The 25,074-nt window shown below is 40.5% G+C and overlaps 2 protein-coding genes across 4 annotated transcripts in view; one reads left to right on the top strand and one right to left on the bottom strand.

The window, feature by feature from the left end:
* Positions 1-11,340, bottom strand: part of BACH1 (BTB domain and CNC homolog 1) — a 31,128-nt gene extending 19,788 nt beyond the window's left edge. For both annotated transcript variants that reach the window (XM_069785262.1, XM_069785263.1), the window contains exon 1: positions 11,195-11,340. The gene's annotated coding sequence lies outside the window, so the exon portion shown is untranslated. The remainder of the gene's footprint in view (positions 1-11,194) is intronic.
* CCT8 (chaperonin containing TCP1 subunit 8) overlaps positions 1-25,074 on the top strand; it is a 336,809-nt gene that overhangs the window by 239,271 nt on the left and 72,464 nt on the right. The window lies entirely within an intron of this gene.

Raw genomic sequence — 25,074 nt, forward strand, 5'->3', positions numbered from 1 at the left:
GCAACAGCTATACCATGAGCTGCTAACTCTAAAGGGCTTATTTTTGGAAGCAAAAAACGAGTTTAAACATTTCATACACTTAGTGGCAAGACTACAGAGATTTGTTTACTTAGGAAATATTTCACTTGCAATCGGTTTAAATGGAAATTATGAAATAATTCCCTGTGAAACAGCTATTCATGAAATTCTATTCTTGTAATAGCTTATGAGAAGTAAGCAGTGCAATATTAATCGTGTATTCCTGTTTGCTCTATATCATTAACTTATCATATTCCTCAGATATTACAGCACGCACAGTTTAACAAAGTATGACTCTGTATTTGTTACCAGAAGGTTTAACAAAAAAAAAAAATCATCAAAATGGAACGGAGGACAAAACGGAAAACTAAATCCACAGTGGTGGGGAACACAGGGAAGTATTAAAGATAACTACATATTTTGGGGTGAACACCTAGGCAAAACTCATGAGGGAGGCTATAGTTACAGACAGGCCTTTAAAGGTTCTTTTTTCTTTCTTCTTTTGAAGTCCAAAGTTCTCCCAACCCTCAGATTGACAACCCATGTATCACGTAAGCTGCTCTTGGGTTTTCCCTTACAAAATAATCAGTTCCAATATCCAATTCAGCCCATTACATTTTCATAGCATGGAAGGCTAAAAGGAACAGTAGTTTGTTTATATATATAGATACAGATAAGCAGAGGACAGTCAACCCTCCTTTTCATTTGATCCCCACAAGGCACACAACATGCTTTCAAAACAGTGTGCAGCCTACTTGGAGCACTGACAGTAAGCTTCCAATGTTGCTGCTGCCAAAAAAAAAAAAAATCAGGTTTCAACACTGAAACACTACCTTCTGTTTCTTGAGAAGTGAAAATATTTAATTTAAGCATAACTCAATTTTACACTTTATTCTGACAGAATGTTGTACTTTCTAATGGGAAGATTTCACCAGCCAAGTTATATCCCCAGTATTTTTAAGCAGGATGCAGGCTTTTCTGAAGTATCCAAAATATAAAATGCAGCATTTCATTAGGCATTTCAAAATTTAAAAGAACCTTTAAAAAAACCAACCAAACAAACAAACCAACCAACCACCACACTCAAACACTAAATTTATCTGTCTTCTTTGTAAAATCTCATTATTGTCATACAGGATAAAGAGAGAAATCAAAAAGAAAAGAAACAGAAGACTGAAAATTCTGTGAAAACAAAAAGCATCAAACAGGAAAGGCAAAATGTAACCACTGTAAAAAGCTGTAACACTTTTGAGAAGTACTAGCAGAGGTCAAACTTGTGAATGTCTTAATTCTGTTTTCCAGTTGTGTAATAAAGGCATGGCACCACATTTATGACAGTTATTTGTCATGACAGCCAACTAGATTTTCCACAGCGGTATGTGAGTACAAAATACATTTGTCCATAAGTAAATTTGTAATTTACATATCCACAATAACAAGACCTACTGTTGTACCAAAAAGAAAAAGTACATCTCTTCCGTAAACTGTTTTTCTTCTACTTTAACTATTCTCCTGCAGCACTCAAAAATTGTTAAAATTAATTTTGCTTATGGATGGACAAATAGGGAAGAGGTGTGAAGTTGAGAAAACAATTCAATGGTGCTTTTTACAGAAGCTTTATAATTTACAACCTCATGCTGTAACTGTCCTGCAAGGACAGGCCTTTCTAGGCTTGCTTTCTTCCTCCCAGTGCAGGTGTCCATTTCACATAATTTAATTTTCTACAAATATAGTCTATCAGATTTTTTTTTCTCCCCTCTCAGACAATTCAAATGAAAGCAGCAACAAGTTACTGAAAAGAAGGAAAATGGACACTACGAACAATAACACAAATTATTTCCTTGGAAACCAGACTAAAACTCCTATTCTACCATGCTATTTTTATTTCAAAATTAACATTTAAGTAAGGAAAACTAAAAGCAGGCACAGATAACTTGTAAAAGTATTCCAAAAGTCAGCAGATGACTGTATATTTAAATCACTGTTCACTAATTCAGTGTCAACAACCAACCATGTGACTGAATGCAAAAGATACTAAGAAACAAAAATGTGTGAGAATATTAAGATATTTGATACAGCAGTTATCAAAAATAAGGAGAGTCCAAAAAGATCTTCCAAAACTTAAAATAGTCCTTACAATGCAGGTTGAAAGGATTAAAGAAGAAACAACTTGAAAGCTCACTAACTACAAATCCTCAGTTAGTGGAAGAAAACTCGTGCTGTCAGTACAAGAGCATTCCTCAAATTCCTCTCACCTGAAACTCTGCACACCCAATAACCTCATAGTCTTGAGAGGAGGAAAAAAAAAAAGGAGAGAATGTATATAAAGACACAAGCTACTACAAAAACTACACAGAGGAACATTTGCAGCTGAATGAATGAAGTTCTACTCTGAAAACAAACAAGCATGCTACTATGAAGTTTCCATTCTTTATTGGACAGTGATTTCGAGATTAAAAAAATGTTTTGCCTAAGGGTAAAAATATTTTCTCCTAAATAGTGGCTATAAAACTTTATTCTGCTTTATCAAAGTGAAGTAACTCCTTTTGTTTTTTCTCCCTACTAGCATACAATTCAATAGGAAAACTATGCTTAACAGTTACCTGCAAAATTACCGTATCTTCAGTAAATTTAGACATCTCTACTTTTAATTGACTAGATGTCTATATTTATTTTCTAAGAACATATAAAATACCTATTATCTTAATGAAAATTAGCACTGCAACAACATTTAAAAAAGGAATATACATTTGTTTAAGTACACAGTGTAGAGATCAGAGCAAGATGCTTATCAAGACTCATTGGCAAATACAGATCTCATCCAAGGCTCATTCTTCTCATGCATTTGAAGTTATTCATTACCTTATATTATTAACAGGGAGGTAATTGCGAAGTATAGTAAGTGTAAGGTACTTTAAAATTAGACTGCAGGTTTGCTCATCTGGTTGCTTACAATTGGTAGCAACTACCCCCCTAACTCCTAGCTGACTGAATAATAAAAGTAGTTAAATGATCGTCTACTTCCTTCCCCCACAATCTCTGTTTTAAAGAGTCACTTGGTGCAGACCTTTAGGTAAACCATAAAGTCTCCCCATTTGATACTTTTCTAAAAAAAAAAAAAAAAAAAAAAAAAAGGTATATATTCCAAAGATTATAATCATTATGACTAAGATCAGGTAAAGCTATAAGGAACTGTTGTTGCTAAGTTATGGAAGGACAATAGATAATATTACCTTGGAATAGATAGCGTAAGAGTAGGAACATACTACCAGGATAAAATTCATAATAGTGTGATGAATTTCTCATCCACACACATACAAATCTGGCACAAGGTAGATTAACTTTCATGCTCAGCAGCATCACCGCAACATGTAAAGTCTGCACTCAACATCCTGTGGTCAAGAAAAGTGTTATACGAGAGGTGAAGGAAGATATAAAGCATCAAGTTGTCACTGAAGCTGATAAAAGCATGCACAGAAACCAGCTTACCTCCACACATTTATGACAGAGCAAAAGAACTTCTTGATGTTTAAGTATATCTCTGAAAATTCAGACAATTACACATTCCTGGAAAGAGTTTTGTATTGCATTTTGCAAAGAAGATATATAGTTTTGAATAATATATAATACATTATTTCTGTATTTACATAAGTAATATGTAATTTTTATATAATATATACACACACATATACATTAAAATAATAACAATAAAACCAGTAAATGCCTTTTACAATAGGTCTTCCTAGCAAACCAGTCCTAAAAGTCAGGATCTGACACATACCACTTTCTCAAGTATTTAATGCTGAGGAGTAATTTTCCCCATTATGCAAAGGGCAGCAAAACACACAGTATATGTATACTGACATAGAACACTCAATAAGAGCATTTGCCTTTTTTAGTGTTATTGAGCCCAAACTTCACAATTTGCCATAATGATGAAGTCCTTTGTGGTTTCAAAAAACTGATAACAAACATAAATCCCATTCAAAGGGGAAAGTTATATGGCTAACCAGAAGCAATAGCAATAAGATGCAGATGCTAAGACAACATTCAAAACCTTAGAACAATAAAGCAACTGTACCACCCATCAGCTCCCTGCAAATATTAACTTCAGCAGCAATTATCCCAAATCACTGCCACTTATCCAGATGCCCACTGAATAACTACCAAAGAATTCCAGCTTTTCTGTAGAGGATCTCTAAAACACAAATGCTCTGTCCAAAATACTTTATTAATAATGAATGCCAAATATACAGGATCATAAAAATCAACCAAACTGACTAAATAAATAAAACATTATTATTCAATGCAGTGAATTAATAGTAAGAACTTCTTTAGGCTTTAAATGAAGATTTAAACAGAGTATCTTGCATTTTACATCAATGTTAGAAAATTCCCCCAAATGCCATATAGTTTACAACTAAGTTTTTCAGTAACTTAGAAAAACAGTTAGATAACACCAGTTCTGCACACTTATAGCTGGTTTATTGCATACTTGCATCATTCTTTCTGAACAAAGACGACAAAAATAACAGCTGGAGGTGTCTCTGTCTGCCTATGACAGCTGCCAGGAACTTTACCACAGAACAACAATAAGATGGCTAACATAGAAGTAAATTCAGTGTCCTTTAGTTTATACTCAAACACCACAAAAAATGAAAAGGGTGAGATTTCAACACACAAAGGGGTATGCTTTACAGCTAAAGAGACTGTTTTGAACACTGGACCAGCTGACGCTGGAAAGCTCTGCTGGTGGCGTTACAAGAAAATTCACAACTAGAAAGAACGAATGAGTCACAACAATGAGCTCCATAGGCTCTGAGACTCTTTAAGCCAAAGAATACTAAAATGGCCCTTAAAACTGAGATACGGGTTTCAGAGTGCAAATCACTGTCATTTCTGCTTCTATTTACATTATGATACACCTATGATTTGTGTACACGTTTACCAAAACACTTTTTGAACATTCCGAGTTTGACTGTTTCAAGTGTCCTTAAAAATACTAAATCAGAGCACAGAAATCCATGTAAATCAATAATGGTCATGCCTTTACTACTTTGAAGGCTTGCACTTTCAGGAAACACATAGCTGATTTGCCAAATCTAAGGACCTGGCAAAGAAAATCCATATCTAATGGTCACCCAAGATACAATGGGAATCTACAGGCATTCGGATTCAATCAAGTCTGGCATCCAAATGTAATGATTGCCTGTGAAAGACTCACCGTCAAATAAAACACATGACTGTACTTTGTTACCATCACCTGTAATACACTTAATAGCAAGTAGGGCAACAAACCAGCACAAAATGACCTGTGGTTCTTCTGTCTTAAGCTCTACTAATACAGCAATGGTACTAGCAAGAGCCAAACAAAAATACCTGAGCTACAGGAGTTACATCCTATCAAGTCAGTGCTTTCTTTTCAAGACCAACAGCCTCTTACTTATTTTCCATCAGTCAATAAATCCATTTCACATATTCCTAAAAAGAAGAGCAAATCTTTTATCCCCAGACTCAGATATCAATTATGTGGCTCTACCATCACAATCAACTCAGTCTACACATACAGGGTTTTTTGTCTGACCTTCAGCTACCACAAATTTCCTGTAAATGATCCAGCCCAAAAGTTACCCAATTTACTAAAAAAGTAAACAAAACCCTGTTCCTTAGTCTTTACTTACTTAGTGAACAACCATCTGCTAATACCATACTGGGTATCAATCCTCTGTGGTAATCACAGTAACTCTCACTTGTACATGGGCAAAGTACAAGTACTCTTGAAATAAGAGAAAGCACAGAGTGAAGCTCCCCTTCAGTAGCTGCAGAACCCAGGCGGGAGGGACACCTTCACTGTCACTGCTACCTGAGCTGGCTGAACTTGGACATCCAGATGCAATTTCAGTTGTGATCACCATCATGATAAAACTAGTAAGATTAATTTATCACCTAGCAGACAATAAAGGTCTGCTAGGCTGTCACCATGCTTGTAACATATCTATACTCTCAGAACACTTTAAATTCCTGAACAGTTGCAAAAAAGGCATTGTAGACCCCCCCAAAAATAGCCTGGAGAAAACAAACTCTGGGTACCCTTCCTGACTCCTACGTTGATCTACTGAGCAACTTCCAGCAGGTCACTTATCTTCATCAGTTCCCTTAGGGTGGACATTTACTTTATCCTATAAAAAAATTCTGTCATTCACAGACATAAAGTACAAAGGGACAACTGTCATTTACTACTGCTAAAACAAAACAGTCTGTATACAAAACAGTTTATTCAAAATACACTGCAAAGGCTTTTTTCTAAAGTTTTATATCTATGTCCTTGCCCCCAGCTACCTCTCCTTTTAAGGAAATAAAGTTACGTTACAGATGAATGCCTACAGCAGTTAATAGCTGCTGATTCATGTTATGCTGACAAGGAATGAACAAGCATTTTAGTGTTCATGTTTATTGCTTCTCCATCTTTAGTTCAAGAAGACTCTAAAAGAAAAAAGTGATTTAAAAAAAGCAAAAAGCAAGCTTTGCTCCGTAAGAGCAATGCTTTCTCCTCTAAAAAAAGGTAGGTCTCATCTTCAGATGACTAGCACATTCATAATTAAAACTGTAAATTATATTATTTACTAGTCTAAATGCCTGCATGATACTGTTCACAGCTTAATTACATACATGAGCTTTTTAAACATTACTAGGTTGTATTTCTGCAACATAATTCTTACCACAGCATTTGGACTCTTGTCAAGTCACAAGTGAGAATTAAAAAGAATCACGGGAAGTCTGGCAAGTTTTAAGTCTGCGCTGAGAGTCTTAATTTGTTTTCCAGGTTTTAAGCCTGAATATTCACTTTTTTAGTATTTGCAAGCTATATGAGAACTTGGGGTGTGGGGATGGTGGGGATGGAACCTGAGATTCATAGTAGTCACAGGACTCCAGAAGCTGGGATTTCAAAGAAAAAAGCAAAGGATTGATACCATGTAATCACAGAAATTTTCCACAGAGCAGAGGTTTGAGTAGTTTCCCCCAGTCCATATCAAAGCCAGAAAAAAATACTACTACTTTGCAGTTTGCCATTATTTTACACAACACTAATTGTTTAATTTTTGGAGCAGGGATAAAAATAACTTTGTGGGATTTGGTTTGTTTCACTGCTAAAAAAATGAAACAGGACTTAAGGGGTTTCAGAGACTCCTTTGCAGCAAAATCCCATCACTCACAATCCTTCAATTCTGCTGGTATTCAGAGTTACTCTGGGAAGATAACAACAATGCACGGACTTCCTAAAGGCATAGTTCACCTAAAAAAAACCCACAAAACCAAAACACCAAACCCCCCCCCCCACAAACACAACACCCCCAAAAATACTAGTAGAAACTGATTTGATTTTTTTTTTTTAAATAAGAACTAGATTAGATAACAAAATATTCACTTAGGATAAGGGGTAAACTGGCATAACATAAAACATGCACAACTAACATCTACTGTCAACTCTTGCCTTTACTTAAAGGACAAATACCTTTGCATTTATAGCTACATATTCTTCTCCATGCCACAGTTAAACAAACCACATGAATTTTGTTTTAATGACTGTCAGAATCCATTCACAAGTACATATGTCAAAATATTTATAATGAATACTAGATTAACCATCTGTGGTTCTAATATGTCCTACCCTAACTTAGAAGGACACAAGAAACAACCTGAAAGAATAGGGAAGCAAATATATTGGCAAGTCAAAGGAAATACTTTCTGGAAATTATATTCATAATCTTGTCTCTGGTATTACCTTTTTAACTCCGATTTGTTTCCACAACTGTTCTTCACAGTATGTGAAACTGAAACAAAATTCTACGAATATTTTAGACATAAATCAGAAAGAACTTCAGACATTTCTATGAAAACAGAAAAGCATAGGTTCATCAGAACTGGCAATATTTATATAATAAGGAAACAAAGATGCAGAAGACCAGATTTGAATGGTAATTCTAGTAAAGACCTCTACCAAATCACATAAAGCTGTGTTTCAGTTTTCCCATCAGGAAACTGTAGACCATTTGCTATCTGACATACAATGTTAAAAGACATGGCCTTATGAGCTGAGCTGTAAATAAGTATTTTTGGGAAGGCACCATACAAAATACTGATCTCAAAAGAAATGTAAACAGGGATAGTAAACACTATCTATTTATTTATCAAAGTATTAGTCAACGGAGCCAAGACTGGAATCCAAACAAACACCTACAAACATTATCTTGACAGTTCAAATGAAATCATTCACAAACAAATTATCTCAACATGATTCTGAAGATTAACTGAATATTCTTTAAGATGCAGGCTCTCATTTAAAAGTATTTTGAGTGACTGATGCCCTAGGCTACCTCTTCCACTCTCCAATGTATGTCTAATGATTAAACTCAATTTATTTGTATTTCATCAATGCTTCTAAAGTCGATTTGCCCTTCATGGAGCACTTCCCCCTCCTTTCTAAAGCTTCAGTAGCTGACTGGCTAGTCAAGCCTTACTCTGACCTGCTAACTCATATTTGTACAAAATACTAAGGTTTCCCTTCATATTACTTAATAGGAACAAAACTTCCTTCCACCCTGAAAAGGGCCTTAACTGAAAAATACAGCATACTGCTGGAGATTGAATTACTTTTGTGATACAGCCTGATTTGTTACAGCAAAGTGAGCTTTTCTATTACTTTTTTTTTCCTCTCCATACTGCTAACCTCTGAACTGGAGGCAGGGGGCAAGGAAAGCTGCAGGTGGGTCATCATACATTATCCCCACTGTGGTCATACTAGGCTGAATTCATAGAACTTAATCACTGTTTCAGCAGTTATTTTTTGCTCACTTATGGTTTTGTTCCTACCCACATCTGCATCAACTAATATGTTACCTATGGTTTAACTAAGGATTGCATATAAACAGGATTTAAGCTATAAATATCACAAAGGTTTTTTCTACCCCTAAAACCTCCCCCATGAAACTTTCAGTGGTCGAATTCTAAGAGACAACTAAAATGCCAGCACTCAAGACACAAACATGAATCCTTTGACTGACCCACCACTCCTCCCTGTCACACCAGCATACCCAGTGCAGGGAGAAAGACAGGTCTATGATTAAAAGGAAATCTATAAGGAATTTACATGAACACCTCTTCTCATCTTATAAAACTGGGAAGCGGGGGGGGGGGGGAGGAAATGACATGACAAGGAGACTTGTTGAGCTATGCTTCCCTAAACCATAGGGCAAAGTTCTTTGGGACTCATACAACTCATGTGCAAAGACATGTCTATTCAATGCCCAATGGGAGTGCCAGCTGATCCAAATGATCAGGTAAAGAGTATGGGTTTTAATACTAGACAATACTTGTATTAACATAAATCTATTACTGTTCAAAATATCCTTAGCATAAGGACTTTAGAACCTATTAAAAGCAAATATTTAGGACACCAAGATCTTGCACATTTTTGAGTATAAAACACTGAAAAATAGAGTAGATGCAAGTTAAACCTCCACTTTAGCATTTTGGTTAGAATCAGGAGTGCGCTAGCGAAGCAAACTTCCCAAACATCCCACTCATTGTGCTTCTGTTCATGTCACAAGATGGACCCAGGCAACAAGAGCAGGTTCTTTTTTAGACTGAATTAAACTGGCAAATCTACTCTGGAAGTAATCTAAAGAAGTCTGAATACTAAGGGATTCAGTAAAGTTAGCCTGAAGGAAGCCCATCTTAAAAGCATACAACATGGATATTCTGTTTTCAGCGACAACCGTTCCTCCCTGCAAATCTGCCACTTTTGGGCCTCACTACTTGCTAGCATACACTCAGACTTACTCACATGTGTTAGGGCGTCCAAGAGTAATTATGCCATTTAAGTCACCTTTAAAATTAAACTCATAAACCACGAAATTAGATTTAGAATATCTTAGTTGCTTCAATTTGGTTTTGAACCATGTTTGACAGGAATATACTCGTTTTCTCTTCAGTGTGGCATAATATTTAAGATTAAAGAACTGACTCTAGTAACAGAGTACTCAGACTGTAACCTTAATTTACAGTGTTCCTGGATTGCAATTATTCCATTACTACAGTCAAATGTTTTTCACACACTGAAAGTGCCTTCCTGAAGTGCCTCAAATTAATGTGTCTGTCAAAAGTTACCGCATGATGAAACTGTACATACAGTTATCTTCACTCTACCTTTACTGCTAGAACGTTTGCTTTTTCCTTTTTTAATTTAACAAATATTTAGGGGGGCCAGTTATACAGGAATCTGGGAGTACTGTTATATTGCCATACTACCATGAAGAAAGTAAACACAGTTTGACAGAAGAGCAGGTGACGATTCTTTCAGAATTACTACATTTTCAGCATGCCCGAAAGCATGCCGAGTATCTCACTGTACAGAACAGGACAGACAGGATCTGGATCTCGTTGTTTACGGTCTAAAATAGACCTTCCCCAGCTCCCACGAAGGGTAACAAACACCGAAGGCACCAGTCGCACGTTCCACCCCAGCGCAGCGGGGTTACCGCCGGATTTCCAGCAGGGCTGAGCTGCCCCTTTCGCACAGGGCCAGGGACCGCGGCGTGGGAGAGTCACGCCTGTGTCACCGGAGTTCGCGGGAACACGGGCACCCGCGGATACCGGGGAGCAGACGCTGAGTAACGACTGACTGCCCGGCCCCGCGGCGCCGCTGGGCGCAGGCCTCAGGGGAAGGGCGGGGGGGGGGGGGGGAGGGAATACCTGAAGCACGGCAGCGAGGCGGGGGAGCCGGCCGCCGCCCGGTGCCCAGCGCTGGCAGGGCGCCACCGCCCTGCGCCGGCCTGGCGGCCCCCCGCGACCGCGGCAGCTCCCCCGCGGGACCCCCCGCCACCCTCGCAGCCCTCGCCCGGGGACCGGCAGCGCCTGTCCCCGCCGCCGCGGCGGAACGGGCCACTACGCCGGCCGCAGTGGGGGGGGGAAGGAGGGGACCGGCTGACTAACACCGCCCCTGCGAACGCGCCTCAGCCTCCGCCACCCCCCCCACCGCGGCCCGAATGGTGCTGCCGTCGCCCCCCACCTCCCCCACCCCTTCAGCCCAACGGGCACCGGACGGAGGGAGGGAGGGACGCGCGCGCCCGCCCGCTCCCAACGGCGGCCGGTTCAGGCTCGGCTCGGCTCGGCTCACCTCAATGCCTGCCGCCGCAGGCCACTCGGCCGGAGGGCAGCTCCGTCCCCGCCCGGCCCGGCCCCCCCTCCTCGTCCCGCTGCCCCGAGCTCGGCCGCTCCTGGCACAGGCTGCGGCCCGACTGCGGCGCCAGCGGTCAGGTGACTCCCAACAACATTACCCGCCCGCCGCCCCTGCCCCCCGCCCCCTCCCCCCCGCGCACACACCCCGCCCGCTGATTGGACGCGGCGCTCCCCGCCGACGCGCAGCCGCCCACGCCGCTGCGCAGTGCGCATGCGCGCCGCCACCGGCAGCCGTTCCCCGGCGCAGCGCAGGGCCCTGCCGCCCGCCTCCGGCACCGGCACCGGCGGCGGCCTCCCCCGGAACAGCCCGCCGGAACAGCTCGAGGAGCCGTGGTGGCCGCGGCGGCTGGCTTGGGCGCTGGGCGGGCCGTTCGCCGCCTCTCAGAGGGGAAGGAGGTCCGCGGGCGGGAAGCCGTAGATGCCGCCAAGGGGAAGCCGTTGCCGGGTGGGAAGGGCTGGTCGCGGCGCCGGCCTCGGCCCCGCAGCCGTCGCCTCATGTGTCATCCGGGAGGGCTGGGGGGAGGGTCGTGGTGGGGTGGTACGGGCCTTATGTGTTTTACTAGCGTAAAGCTCTTACTCTTGGAGATGCGGCGTGAGGCCTGTGCTGGGAAGTGCCACCGATTAATAGGCTTGACCAGTAACGTAATTAGTGACGCTTCTGTGCTAGGAAATGTTAAACTAACGTTTTGTAAAGGTACCACCCTGAGGGAGTTCTTGCTGGTCTAACTTACGGACTTGCTGAGCTTATGTCGTGTGGTCCAGAATGCTTTCTGGAAGCTCGAGCTGCGTTGATGTGAGGGTGATTTGCTGGAAGGGTCCCGCTAACAGACCTTGTCCTCGCCTGGGTCTTATTTGTCAGCCAGCTATTGAGCTCAGTGCTGCGCTATGCAAGAGACGATAACATGTCAAGTAAGGCAAAAAAATACTGCAGAGCAAGCTGTGGCGAAGGATAGCCTTCAGCTAGCAACAGTCACACCAGTGTTAGAGCTGAAAATGGTGTGGTGTTACTGTTGAGGTAGTATCCCTACTGAAAGACAGACTAGGATGTCCAGTGCTATGTGTATGTAGCTTGCATACTGTTTTCAGGTCCTGACAAGTATTTTTGTGTGACACCATCTACGCGTACAAATGCTGTCTCAGATAGCTAAGAAGATGTCTTAGAAAGTGCTGCTGTGTTCCTCTGTTCAGGACCAGAGAATTTTCAGTACTTCTAGGCTCTGGTAGATATTCATCTCCTCCAAAGCAACTTAGAGTAGCAGTAAGGTCTTTCCTTCTGCTAAAAATAGCCAGAGGCCAGCTTGTTCTCCCCAGCAGCATCTTGAAGGCAATGCAAAGGGAAGCTGATTGAAAGATGGAAAAAACTTCATCCCTTTTGCATATTAAAAGCGAAAAAATTCTCTGTTGGCCAGATCAGAGGGGGGTAAATTCCATGTACCTCTTTATTCAAGGACACCACTGAAGGCAACCTCCTTCCAGAAGCTGCATTACTGAAGAAAACATTAATGATGGCAAAGGATGCACTGCCAAGAATACTAATGGGTGTTTCATTGTTATGACATTTTAACAGTTTAACTATTTTGTTTACATTTGAATTATAAGATTGCATTTATGCCTCATAAAATAAAGCAGACAAGAAGTACACAATCTGTTTTACACTGTATTTAAGTGTCACGTAACTTTCTCAAGCTGTTTCTACAGTAGACATTCTAAACTTCATTTTAGCCTTCCTGAGAATTTTTGGGGAAGGCATGAGTAAAGATCTTACTGGTAATATTTAGTAATGATGGGTGTGTATAGAAGGGGAGGGAGTTCCCCTCATGTTTGGGTGTAATGCCTGACCTTGCACAATTCAGAAACAGATGAAACCATAGGGAAAAATGCTTATGTTTGAAAAGCATGGAGTGTCATTCTTAAAAACATACCTTTATATATTAGTTTACTCCTACATATATTAATACTCTTTTCTACAGAGTTACTACCATTACAATGGTAATGCTAATGAAATTCTTCTTTTATTTACTTTCAGTGGTAAGCAAGCCAATTGTTAGAAATTACACAGGTAGGAGGTCTGACAGATCTAGAACTGATTCCACCCCTGCCCAGTGAACCAAGCAGTTTCATTTTCACAGCAAACTAGAATGGAACTTTTCAATAGCTTTCTTCAAAAGTCATTGTACCAGATTAAATCTGGTAACAGACAGGAAATCCCTGCTGCTTTATTAACTTTTTTGCAAGCTGAAAAGAGGGTTCTGAATGGGATTTTTTTTTTTAAGTGGGGACTGGCTGCATTTCACAGACAGGCTTCACTTTTCCTTGGATCCTTTCTCTGTCCTTTAGTCTCAGTTTTTGTAAAGTGCATTTTGTTAGTATTTCTTTGTCTCCATTTCTTTAATCAGACATCTTCATTAGCACCCAAAATAAAAACAGCAACCCGAAGCACTGTAAAAGCAGATGTGCAATCATACCCCAAGTAGCAGTTCCAGTTTATTTAAGGGTTCCCAGTTGTTCCAGGCTCTGAGAATTCATAGTACTTACTTTGAAAATGGTGCATGCGGATGGAAAAGTCTGAGAAATAAAAGCTGTCTTTCCTCCATTGACAACATTCAAGATAGATCTTAACACCCTGTATAGGTTTGCACCAGGTGAAAGTCAGTCTGTGTTTTTCTTACACCTGCTGTAGGCCTGGCACATAAACTGTAGTTGTCTTCCAAAATGACACACCTTTCATTTTACTTTTACGTGTGCTTGGATTCTTAAGAGTCTTTATTGTGGGCTAATACAGCTGAGTAACAGTTGTCTTTTGTAAGTGACAATCTTACAAAACAAATAAAAGCAACATCAATAAAGTATTGATCATCAATCTACTGTGTTGGCTGTACAAGAGATTAGTCAAGCAGTGCTTTCTCTGAAAGGCCTACAGCAAGCATGATTGTATGACCATATGATCATCCGTGCTAACAACCAGGACAAAAATGTTGCACCTATGCCACGCTGGAGCTAGTGAAGTGAAGAGGATATCAAATAAAAGAGGTGCTGAAAGGAGTATAAAGAACAACAGCAGTGTAAAGGGTGGGACCAGGCAAGGAGTGGAAGATCCAAACATGTTTGCTGAATTAAGAGCAAATCTGGATATTCAGTTACTAATTTAAAAATGCATACACTTGTGGTCTTTGCTTGTTCATTTTACACACTAATCTTGTGAGCGTTCTCTGAAGGAGGTGTGATGCCTTTGCGGTGAGAAGAATCCCTCTCTAGGAGAAGGGTTGCCTCTCCACTCTCCCCTTTTCTTTGGGAATTCTCTGACAGATTTGTTGACGTGTATTTCTGCTAAAGAAACAAGTTACATCCAGTACTTCATAAATTGAAATAACCCCTCTGACAGTTCTCTTCATGTGTAACACCACTGTTAATTCCTGTGCTTGTACAACACCCCTATTTTGATTAAGCAAGAAATTATTGGTGGCCCCAATTTACTAAATGCAACTGTATTATATAACGTGAACATCTGAGGTGTTTTTAATCTCACACAGGATTCAGCAAAATCATACATCGTGGAGGGAGGGTGTGGTTCTCTGTGCCGTTCATATGAGGAGTATTGAGCAAAATTCTGAGATTTTCAGTTTAGATAGAGGCTAATACAGATTTTCCTTCCCTGACTGTTTGATAACTGCCTTTCATCTCGTTAAGAAGGCAGCATTTAATTATTTTTTGTTATTAGTTGGTCAGTATATTCCCCAGTACAATCGGAGTTTAATTACAAAATAACATAAGCAATTTGTTGGCGAATAAATTTAAGGACAGCTATTTGATAATAATATTCAAATAGTCCCTTTTTGCTTAAGATTTGGGTATTACCAGTTCTTAATAATAATGTATTCTGAATCTAAATTTCTACAGTTGCTCTTTATGTTTTCTATGACTTGTAGTTCTCATGCTCTTACACATGTTCGTAATTCCCAATCCCCTAGTACCCAGATGTGAAGAAAGCAGCTTTAAAAGACAGCAGTTTAGGTGGTAAAAATTGAGTTGCAGAGATACAGGTTGTTCTCAATGTTTAAGCATAAGCAGAAAACTTAAAATACCTACCAGTAGACTAAAAGGTAGGGTTTTTTCTGGTCTTAAGATTTTTGTGGGGAAGAGAAGGGAACAGAATAGAGAAGAAATAAATCAAAACAGAAAGAAAGAAATAAAAACAAAAGGAGCTCTTACTTCGGCTTGAAGATTGGCTACCAAATCTTGGACTGCACCCACCAAGAAGGGATCTTCATCTCTTGTTCTTGATCCTAGGGATGATGCAATGGTGACCTTCCACGCAACAGGGAATGAAATTATGGCATAATAGCTTGCTTCTCACTCACAGTCAGACTGAAGAATTGAATAAGTACTTTCCTCATTGGAATTAGGTGCAACTGGAGAGAGGAAAAATAAAAAGTTAGTCCATTTTTTTCCTAAAAAGGAGAAGTAAAACCAGCAAAAAGGAGATCTGGGAGCTAAACTGAAAAACAAGGAAGTACGTCTTCCTGCAGATGAGTAATGAATGTTTTAAAGATAAAACAATATAAAAACTGAGTTGATAAGTGCTCACAGAATTAGCAAGCATGGTAACAAATATAATTAGAAGAAAACAAAGAAAGATGTCCCTTTTTTTTGCAATAAATTTTTTTTTTCTGATACATTGACAACAATGGGATTTTAAGTCCCATTATATCAAATGCTGTTTCCCTACAAAGCCTGGCTATAGCTGTCTCTTTGCTAGTGTTGTCTACTGCTTCTGGCACACTAGATGCACCAGCCTCAGCCAGCACTAGCTTGTGGCTCGATTCCACTGAGCTCTGTCTAGGCTATGTGCTGGTAATGCCCCAGAGAGATGAAAGTGGTCTAATCTCTGGAGTTGTGTTGACTACAGGGCACAGCCTAAAATAAGGAACATTTAGGCCATCTTTAATATTGTGTGTCATCTTTTCTGCCCTTGCCTTCTCTTCCTATGCTGAAGCTGGTTTCATACCATAGAAACTTGGCTAATAAATTCTCCAGAGGTAAATTGCAACATATCCCAATGCTAAAGGTGAGATTCATCTCACCTATCTTTATCAATCTAAAATTTAGCAGTCTAGTCTAAGCTACTTATCTAGGCTCCCGTGCAGTCAATGGAACTAGATAGGCATCTCCACGGGGTAATTTCTCCCTTCCTATGGTAGGTGTCTGAGACAGGCATGATGAAACTCCTTTTGGAGATGCCTGTCTCATGCCTTTGTCTGTGGCAGGAACATGGATAACTGGGTTAGGCTAGAGGCATAACTCTCAGAGGACTACACATTAGTGGAAGCTGTGCCTCCGCACTTACTTTCTGCAGGATGCTGGGATCAGAATCCTCGAGAGCAGAAGGGTCGTGGAGTCATTGAGAAAAATAGGTGCTAAAAGTCCATCTTCCTTTCATCATGAAATGTCCTTTTTTTCTAGCTGAGCAGGACACTTATCTCAGTGTCAGAAAAGGGTTTCTGTCTTGGCCCTTACCTACACGGCAACGGACTGATTAGGCATATGTAATGAATCCAGCATTTCTGGTTGTAAGCACAATTAGTGTACAGATTGCCGCAGTAAATCAGGTGTAAAAGACGTGCTTTTGTCCTGGATGTGCCAGGCTTACATGCATAGATTGAATGTACTGCATATGTGGAGTAGGTCCGATGCTTTCCTGGAGGCACTGGGCATAGCGTTGCAAGCAATAAATTATGTTCATGCATGTGCAGTGATTCCAGCATTTCCCTGGAGCAGCAGATTTTCCATGCATATGTACAGCAGCTGTGTTGCACGTCATCAAGACATACATACAGTGATGGCAGATGGAGTGGGAAAAGATCCCAACTGCGACTGGTCTGGTCTCTCTGGAACAAATAATTGAGCTCATGGCCTGTTTCTGGTGTACTCCTGCACTTGTTGACACCATGAGCTGTTTCAGGAGTCACCTGGTAGAAACTGCCACCCTGGCTGCACGGGGCAGAGCCTGAAGACCCCGTTGTACACACACCCACATCAAATGTGACTTTTGTAGGCATCATATAGAAGACTAGTCCGTTTACACTCCCTCCTGTGAACTTGCAAACACAAAAGCTGTTTTTTAATCTACACTTAGATAACGTTTTCCAACTGTAAATCGAGCTATCAAGGACCTACTATGGTATGTGATGTATTTAAGTGACAGACACCTCAGGGCTAGGTCAATATGTACAAGCTGAAAATCTGAATCTTATTTTAAAATGGTTTTTGAAGTCTGTAAATACATTCCTCTAGAATTTATTTCCATACTGTCTTCTGCTGCGTGTGTGGTAGTGTTCTAATTCTTAGGAACACACATGCTTATTTTTCATGGTTTCTTGCTTACAAAAGTCTTTTGTTCATTCTGGGAAAGCATACTGTTAATCACGGGAAAATATTTTTAAATTTCTTGTTTATGAAAGAAGAGAAAAAATGCTTTTTTTGTAGAAATAAATCCCATTCTAGTAAACTGTCTTTTAAAGTGCAATTATAAAAGTGATTATCATAAATCTAAAGCTAATTTGGTCCAAATTCTCATCAAAGCTTCTTAAAATGAAAACTGGCTTCTCAGTTAAAACTGGTTTTTTTCCCTGATAATTTTTAAAACAGCAAACTTAAATTAAACAGTAATATTTCAATGGGGAAAAAATGGGATTTTTTTTTCTTGAAAAGAATGAGAAATTTTTTTTGATTCTGTGAGAGGAGTTATAAACTGTGTGTAAATAATGGCAAAAAGGTGGGAAACAGATTTAAAAGTGTCTAGCTGGGGAAAATAAGAGGTCTGCTTAGATAGGCTGAGGGAGGTGTATGTAAAGACCAAAGAATGAGAATTGCAGCAAGACAGCTAAAAAAGCCCCATCTAGGTGCTTAGCTTGAAAGAGGGAAACAATTGATTTATTAATGAAAAATGGATTTGCTTTCCTGGAAACCTGGAGTAAAACTGGTAATGGCTGTAATTTTGTCAGACAGCAATGCCTGATCTGAGGGATCTGGGAAAAGCCCAGAAGTGTTGAGGAGGTGAGGTGGGTGAAATGACTGCAGCCAGACTGTCCAGACCAGGCATTATCACACAGTGGCTCTTTTGAAGCCTGGGAGGAAACCTCGGTGTATGTGGGAAAGCCAGTGTATGTCATCTGGGGCTTGATGAGTGTTTGCAGGCTCAAGTCATGCTGTGGGATCACAGCTCTGTGGGCTTTGGATGAATTAGCTCCCTGCAGCAGAAAACCGCTAAGCCTGAAACCAGCAGAAGCTTAGCTTTCAGCCAGATGCAGATCTGCAAGCAGATTCATGGAAGGGCCAAGGTTTGGGGAAGATGGAGGGAGACCTGGTGAAACACCTCATGCTTGGGGCTGAGGGTGTGCATTCATGGGACCACAAACTAAATGCATAGCAGCCCCCACCTCTTCCACGTGCCCTTCCCCTGTGAAAGTGTCACGCTGGGGAAGAAAGTCATCTCTTCAGAAAATAGCCTTTGCGGTACTAGGGAAAGAAGAGCCCATCTGTTTTCTTTAATTTATAATATAGTCTAGTGACAGTCTCCTGCATCAGCAACTTGGGATGGCCCCTCTGTACACCCTTAGTTTAGTAGGACTAGGAGCTGGTAGTGCGTTATTCCCATGTGTATCTGGTTCAGGGCTCTTCTCTTGCTTTCACTCTAAACTGCTTCAACTGAGGAGTCTGCTCATCAATGCCACATTATCAGGGCTATCTGGAGTACTAGTTTGTTGCTTTTCTAGTAAAATGCAAACTCTCCCCACCCCACCCCAGACGAAAACCCAGGGAACGTTCATTATATCTATGGAAGGAGATACTCTGAGTTTTCTTAAATGACAAAAGTATTTGTGGGCGAGACCCTCGGAAGGAGGAAAGAAGTGGCTTCTCTCTCACATACATGCATATTCATAAATCCCTGCGATATTTGAAACGTTGAAACTTTGGACCCATTCCCTAAGAAATGTAGTCATACCCCTGAGAGGACAAGGATGTTGAGTCATAGTGAAGAAAGGAAAGAAAAGCTGAATATTTTTTCTATTACAATCATCCCAGAGGTCAGACGCAACCAAGACAGACAGATGAACAACAAAAACACTGGTTAAATGATTCAAAAGGCTAGGTTTTCTGGCATTACTCAGAAACATTTGAAGCACTCTGAAAGAAAATATAGAAATGAATTGTCATTCCAGTATATGTAAGCACGTTTGTCTTTTGAGTCTAATGCCTGAAGAAGGATTAATTTTAAAATGTTTTGGTAGAAAGCTTCTGAAGGACTTGCACATAGCCTGTCTGAAGGCTATTGTAAATATACCAGGACCAAAATGGTGAACAATGAAATTACATTTGCTTTTGGAGATATCTGACAGTGGCATAAAGAAGAGACAACATAGAAATTTTTGCAGCATGGTATAACATAGTTTTTTAGAGGTACCTAATTAAGCTACTCTTTTGCTTAAATAAATTCTTTATGATTACCCAGCTTGCCTTTGCTACACAGGATGATTGCAAAAGTGAATGATGTATTTGAAGATCTGGGTAAGACTGGAAAGCACACCAAAATTAGGAAAGAATACCATACATTCAAATACTTGTCTGGGTTTTAATTTCACAGCATAAGGTTCTTATTGTAACCTACTACTTCTGTGTTGATCACACAATGACTTGCCAGGAAGACCGTCTGACTGTTTGACATACTAACTCTACTGTTACAGCTTTCTGAAAAGGGGATTTATTTTTCTGAGGTTGTACATTTTCCCGTTTGTCATAACAGAGGAAAAATTGATTCAGTGCCTGCTTCTGTTTAGACCTGCATGTTAAATGTCCCACAACAGAAGCTGTTCTGTTTCTGGGACTCATTACCAAGTTGGAGTCTCAATTGAGAAACCAGAGTGATTACTAGTTTGTTTGTCACTGCAGTGATCCAGTAAGAGGAGGGAACCAATCTTCACCCATCTGCTGTGTCTATCTGGATTTCTGCCTGTTCTCAAGCGCCTGGCCAGTCAGCTCATTGTGTGCTTGGGTGTGACTGCAAGCCATGATGAGTCATGGTTTAAGTGCACAACTCAACTCATACCGAAAGGAAAATGAGGCCAATTTTAACTCTACTTTTGATTTTATCTCTAGCTTAGTTCTGTGAAAGTCACAAAGAGCCCAAAACTGCTACACATAGCAAAAGGTAACCCAGTGCAAATAAGACACAGAAGGAGGTATCACCATCAACATGCAAAAAAAGAGAGAAATATACATGCGATTCTCTGTACTGGGTCTGACTGTGGTGGAGTCTCTTCTCAAAAATGGAGCGTTAGATGATGCACAAACTAGTTGTCATCTCTTGTCAGAGGAAGAAAGTTGCTGAAAACAGCAAGTTGAGAATTGGAAAGTGTACTTGCAAATCTGGAACTTGTTATGGAATTGATGGAACTGATTATACAGTGTCATTTCCTGATAACTTGGTTCTTTGTTAACTTTATGTCTTATGAGGTATTGCCTAGGACACAGTAGTCGGACAGTTTCCTACTGTTCCTAATTTTCCTCTCCCTTCTTTGGACAGCTGATGATCCACACCTGCGGAGACTGGTTCTGCCAGCACTGGAGGAGATTCACAACCTTTTTTAGAAACCTTTTAGAGGTGGGTTTCTCACAGTGCAAGGTAGGAGCTTCTTGAAATCACTTTCAAAGTTTATCTCAGGAACACACTGTTTCTTTTCCCCTTTCCCTTCACAGAATCACAGACTGGTTGAGGTTGGAAGGCACCTCTGGAGGTCATCTGATCCCGCCCCCCTGCTCAAGCAGGGCCATCTACGTCAGGTTGCCCAGGACCATGGCCAGATGGCTTTCAAATATCTCCAGGGATGGAGACTCCCAACAACCTCCCTGGGCAACCTGTGCCAGTGCTCAGTCACCCTCATAGTAAAAAAGTGTCTTCTGAGCCTCCTGTGTTCCAGCTTGTGCCCATTGCCTGTCACTGGGCACCACTGAAAAGAGCCTGTCTCCGTCATCTTTATACCCTCCCTTCAGATTTGTACCTATTGATGAGATTTCCCCCTCAGCCTTCCCTTAACAGGGATGAAGTACTAAAGGAGGGCTGAAATAGGCCAAGCTGCCTAGTCAGGGGCTAAGGTGACATATCTACTCAGCAAAAACTTCGGGTGCTGTTCTTGCTGCTGTTGAATGATTACAACACTTTTTGAGACTTGGTTTTTCTTGGGCAAACATGTAAATGTTACACTTAATGACTGTGTCTTGGGTGTTTGTTGGAGCCTGGATGCTGTTCCAGCCAGAGCTTACCTAGCCTGAGAGCTTTTCAAAAGACCCTGCAAAAACACCTGAAAAAGTCAGTGAAGACTTATTTAGACATCCTGGATCACGCAGCAGCCTACTGTTACTTTATGCCTTGTACCAGATTTAATATCCAGACTGGACAAAAGTATCTTAGGCTTGAGTGTAGTCATGAAAAGCAGCCTGTAAGTATGTTGGTGATTGCTAGTTCCTATTGCATATTTTGCATCTTTCCTGAAATGAGCCCCTATCTCTTGTTTGCAGAGCTCACGTAGGGTCTTCAGTCCCCAGAAGAGACCAGCTGGGTTACATGTTAGTGGCTTTACCTCTCAACAAGTATTCAGAGGGGTGAGGAAGAGGAGGGAAAGCAGAGGGAGTGAAGGGCTGCCGCTCTACCAGAAGGGTGGGAGAGAATCAAATTCTTGTGGGTACTTCTTTGCACACAGACCTATTTCCTGATACGGAGAATCACAAACATGACCTTTATTTCCCTGTAAGGTGTTTTCCAACTGTTGTTTAGCTTAGGAGATAAATTTTCTTGTATTATTTCATATGCCACTATGATCTCTTTTCTCCTGTACAAAATCCTCATCTTTTTATCTGTGTAGCAAATTCTGGCTATGTTGACTCAAACACTATCCCAGTACATAGCTGATTGTACTAGGACTTTGTGCAAGGCTGTTGTGTCTGGTTGGGTGTACTCCATAGGAGGTCAAGACCCTTACAGCCTTTCTAAGAGATGTGACCATTTGTAGGATCTCCAGAGCAATATTGTCTCTACCTGCTTTTGCCAAGCACACTGCTACTACTGGGGCTTTAAGAGGGAGAGCTCGGCAGAGCAGCCTCCTGTTGACTAATCTCTCAGAATACGCAGGGTCAGTTCAGGGTTTGTGACTTGCTCACAGGAGCAATGTTCTCCGGAGTGTGTTGCGCCTGTGTATGTTACCTACTTCTCCTCACGTCCCTCCACCTCAGAATGACTTGGAAAATACGGGATTCTGGGGTTCAGGTGGAGTTTTGCAAGTCACGGTCAACCTGTTTACATCTCTACGTGCAGCCACGGCAGAGCACAGTCATGTTTGGTCCTGATAAGATATAAACCTTCAGCTCTGAGTGCTCATTTGCATGCCTTCCCACCATGTGAAAGCAAGTTACTGCCTAATAAAATTCAAATGCCTTGTACTTTATGACAAATGCTGTAAATCAGAAATTGTGGTAATTATCTCACATGAAGTCCCTGTAAGAAAGAGCAAAATACCGATGTTCTAGTTAAATGCTTATGAATCACTACCCAGTAAAAAATGACACCACCTGTCACGTTTCACGTACGGGCTCAGAAAATGGGGAGAACATACTGAACTGAGGCAGCTAGTGACTTTATTGCACAAAGATTATTGTATGACACCAGGAGATATAGTACACTGCACATTCCTTTCAGGCAGAGAAACATAGCAGGAACTGCACAGCTGATGCAGTGCTAGGAGAAGAAATCTTAAAATGATAGTTTAAGTAACAAAACCATGCAATATTTTGCATGCAGAGAGTAGAACACAAATTAGATATTTTTCTCTATGAACTTAATAAATACATACAGAAATTATGTGTAGGTACACAGTAGTGACTATTGCCTCATTAATAGATTGTAAGGCGTAGGTAAGGATGAACAATCCAGGGGCGTTTTTAACAACGTTTCTGCAACAAAGCAATAAATGAAACAGAAGCATTCAGGAACGCAAATGAGCTGCCACTCTAGCTGGGAACGTAGGCTTTGGGATTGGCATTTATAGCCTTTGTAGTAATGTTTATGCAAAATTACACAACTCTAGGGTTGTGTGCTAAATACTCCAAAGAGAGAGTAAAATGGAATATAGTATACGCTGAGTCCTTCATCTGCTAAGACATTTAACAGGGTACATGTCAATAAGCAGAGGAGTAGTCCCACTAAGATCTGAATGAGCAAGCTTTTAAAAAATCTATTCAAAACATAACCTGTTCTGTTGCATATCAGGAAACAGATTTTTTTTCTCCATCATTTTGATTTATGTTATTTTAATACTGCTTGGCAGTTTCGTTGGTGGCATAATATGATTTAGAAGACTGAAATAATGTAACAGAATGGGAAGGAAACTTCCAAGCACTGATCTTAAAAAACAAGGAATAGCAGATATTTTGTATAAAAAAAGTTTTGAGAAAATGCTCTTGTGTAATAATCAATAATAACCAATTTTACTGTCTTTGGAAAATTATTTTTTTCCCCAACGTGTCTCTATATAAGGCTTCTAAACCTGTGTGTCAAAGTACATTCAGATCAGCTAAAATGTAAACTGATATATAAATAAAACACAGTTTGAGATTCTACCAGTTCTGTCTCTCATTGTGCAAATCTTGTCATTTTGGCCGAGAGAGGTCATGTGTCAGCACTGTCATCTTTATTTGGATTAGTGGCTGTTCTTCTACCAACAAGAAACTTATAACTGCTTTTATATTGTTGGCAGTTGCATTTGTAAAGGCATGATGACTAAGCTTCACATGTTTCTATTAATACAAAGTTGGCTGTCATTGATATCAATACTCGCTGTTGCATAAAGCGAGAAATACTTTAGATAACCACTAAAAAATTGGTAGAAACTTCTCAAATGCACGTTGCATTATAGATTTGGTTTTTAAAGTTCTCAGCTGTACAGTGCCAAGGAAGCTTATTTCTGTCAGGACATGAACAGCTTGCTTGTTTTTTCGTTATTTGCCAATCACAGTGGAAATGATGCAGCGCAAAAAACTGCTGACTGAAGAGTCAGTTGTATTTTCTAGGTACTTTCTGGTTTTGAAATAACATTATAGATTATCACAAGTGGTGCAGTTGTTTGAATTCAACTTCTGCCAAGTTTTTGCACTGCTGATGCTGGTAAGAACAGAGAAATCTACCTTAGAAGCTACCTCTGAAGTCCTATCTTGTTATTTTCAATATTAAATATAAAATGATGTTTAAATTAAATGTCTCATTTATCGTATTTGTCATGAAATTCCTTAAATGACATTGTATCTTAACAGTTACATAAAGAGTAATATTGTGTATTGTAGAGCAGCCATCTGCTGCTGCACATAGCTGATTTACTAGAACAGGGGAACAACCAGAAGGACGTGAGTTAATATGCACTGTCACCTGGTGCAAGGTGACACAACTCCACTGGTACTATAAATCAGTATACCCCGATGAACGATAATAAAGATGATGAATCTCTCAATCAAGAAAGCCAGCATTTTCATGAGATGAGGCCTGTGATGGGGCTCTCTGACAAGCAACGTAAGATCCTACAGGCCCTTCGTTGTAATCTGAAAGCAAGTGCCCCCGCCAAGAGCTGAGCAGACTCGCACCCCAGGAGCTTCCCAGCAGTTTGCACAGCCGAGCCTTGAGGAGATCTGCTGCGCTCAGTGTCCTCGGAAGGGTCACTATAAGCTGGGGTCTGTGCACCCATCTGCAATTCTACCCTGAGTTTAGGTAGGACATCCAGC

Source organism: Haliaeetus albicilla, chromosome 6 (genome assembly GCF_947461875.1).
Source record: "Haliaeetus albicilla chromosome 6, bHalAlb1.1, whole genome shotgun sequence".
Taxonomy (NCBI): domain Eukaryota; kingdom Metazoa; phylum Chordata; class Aves; order Accipitriformes; family Accipitridae; genus Haliaeetus; species Haliaeetus albicilla.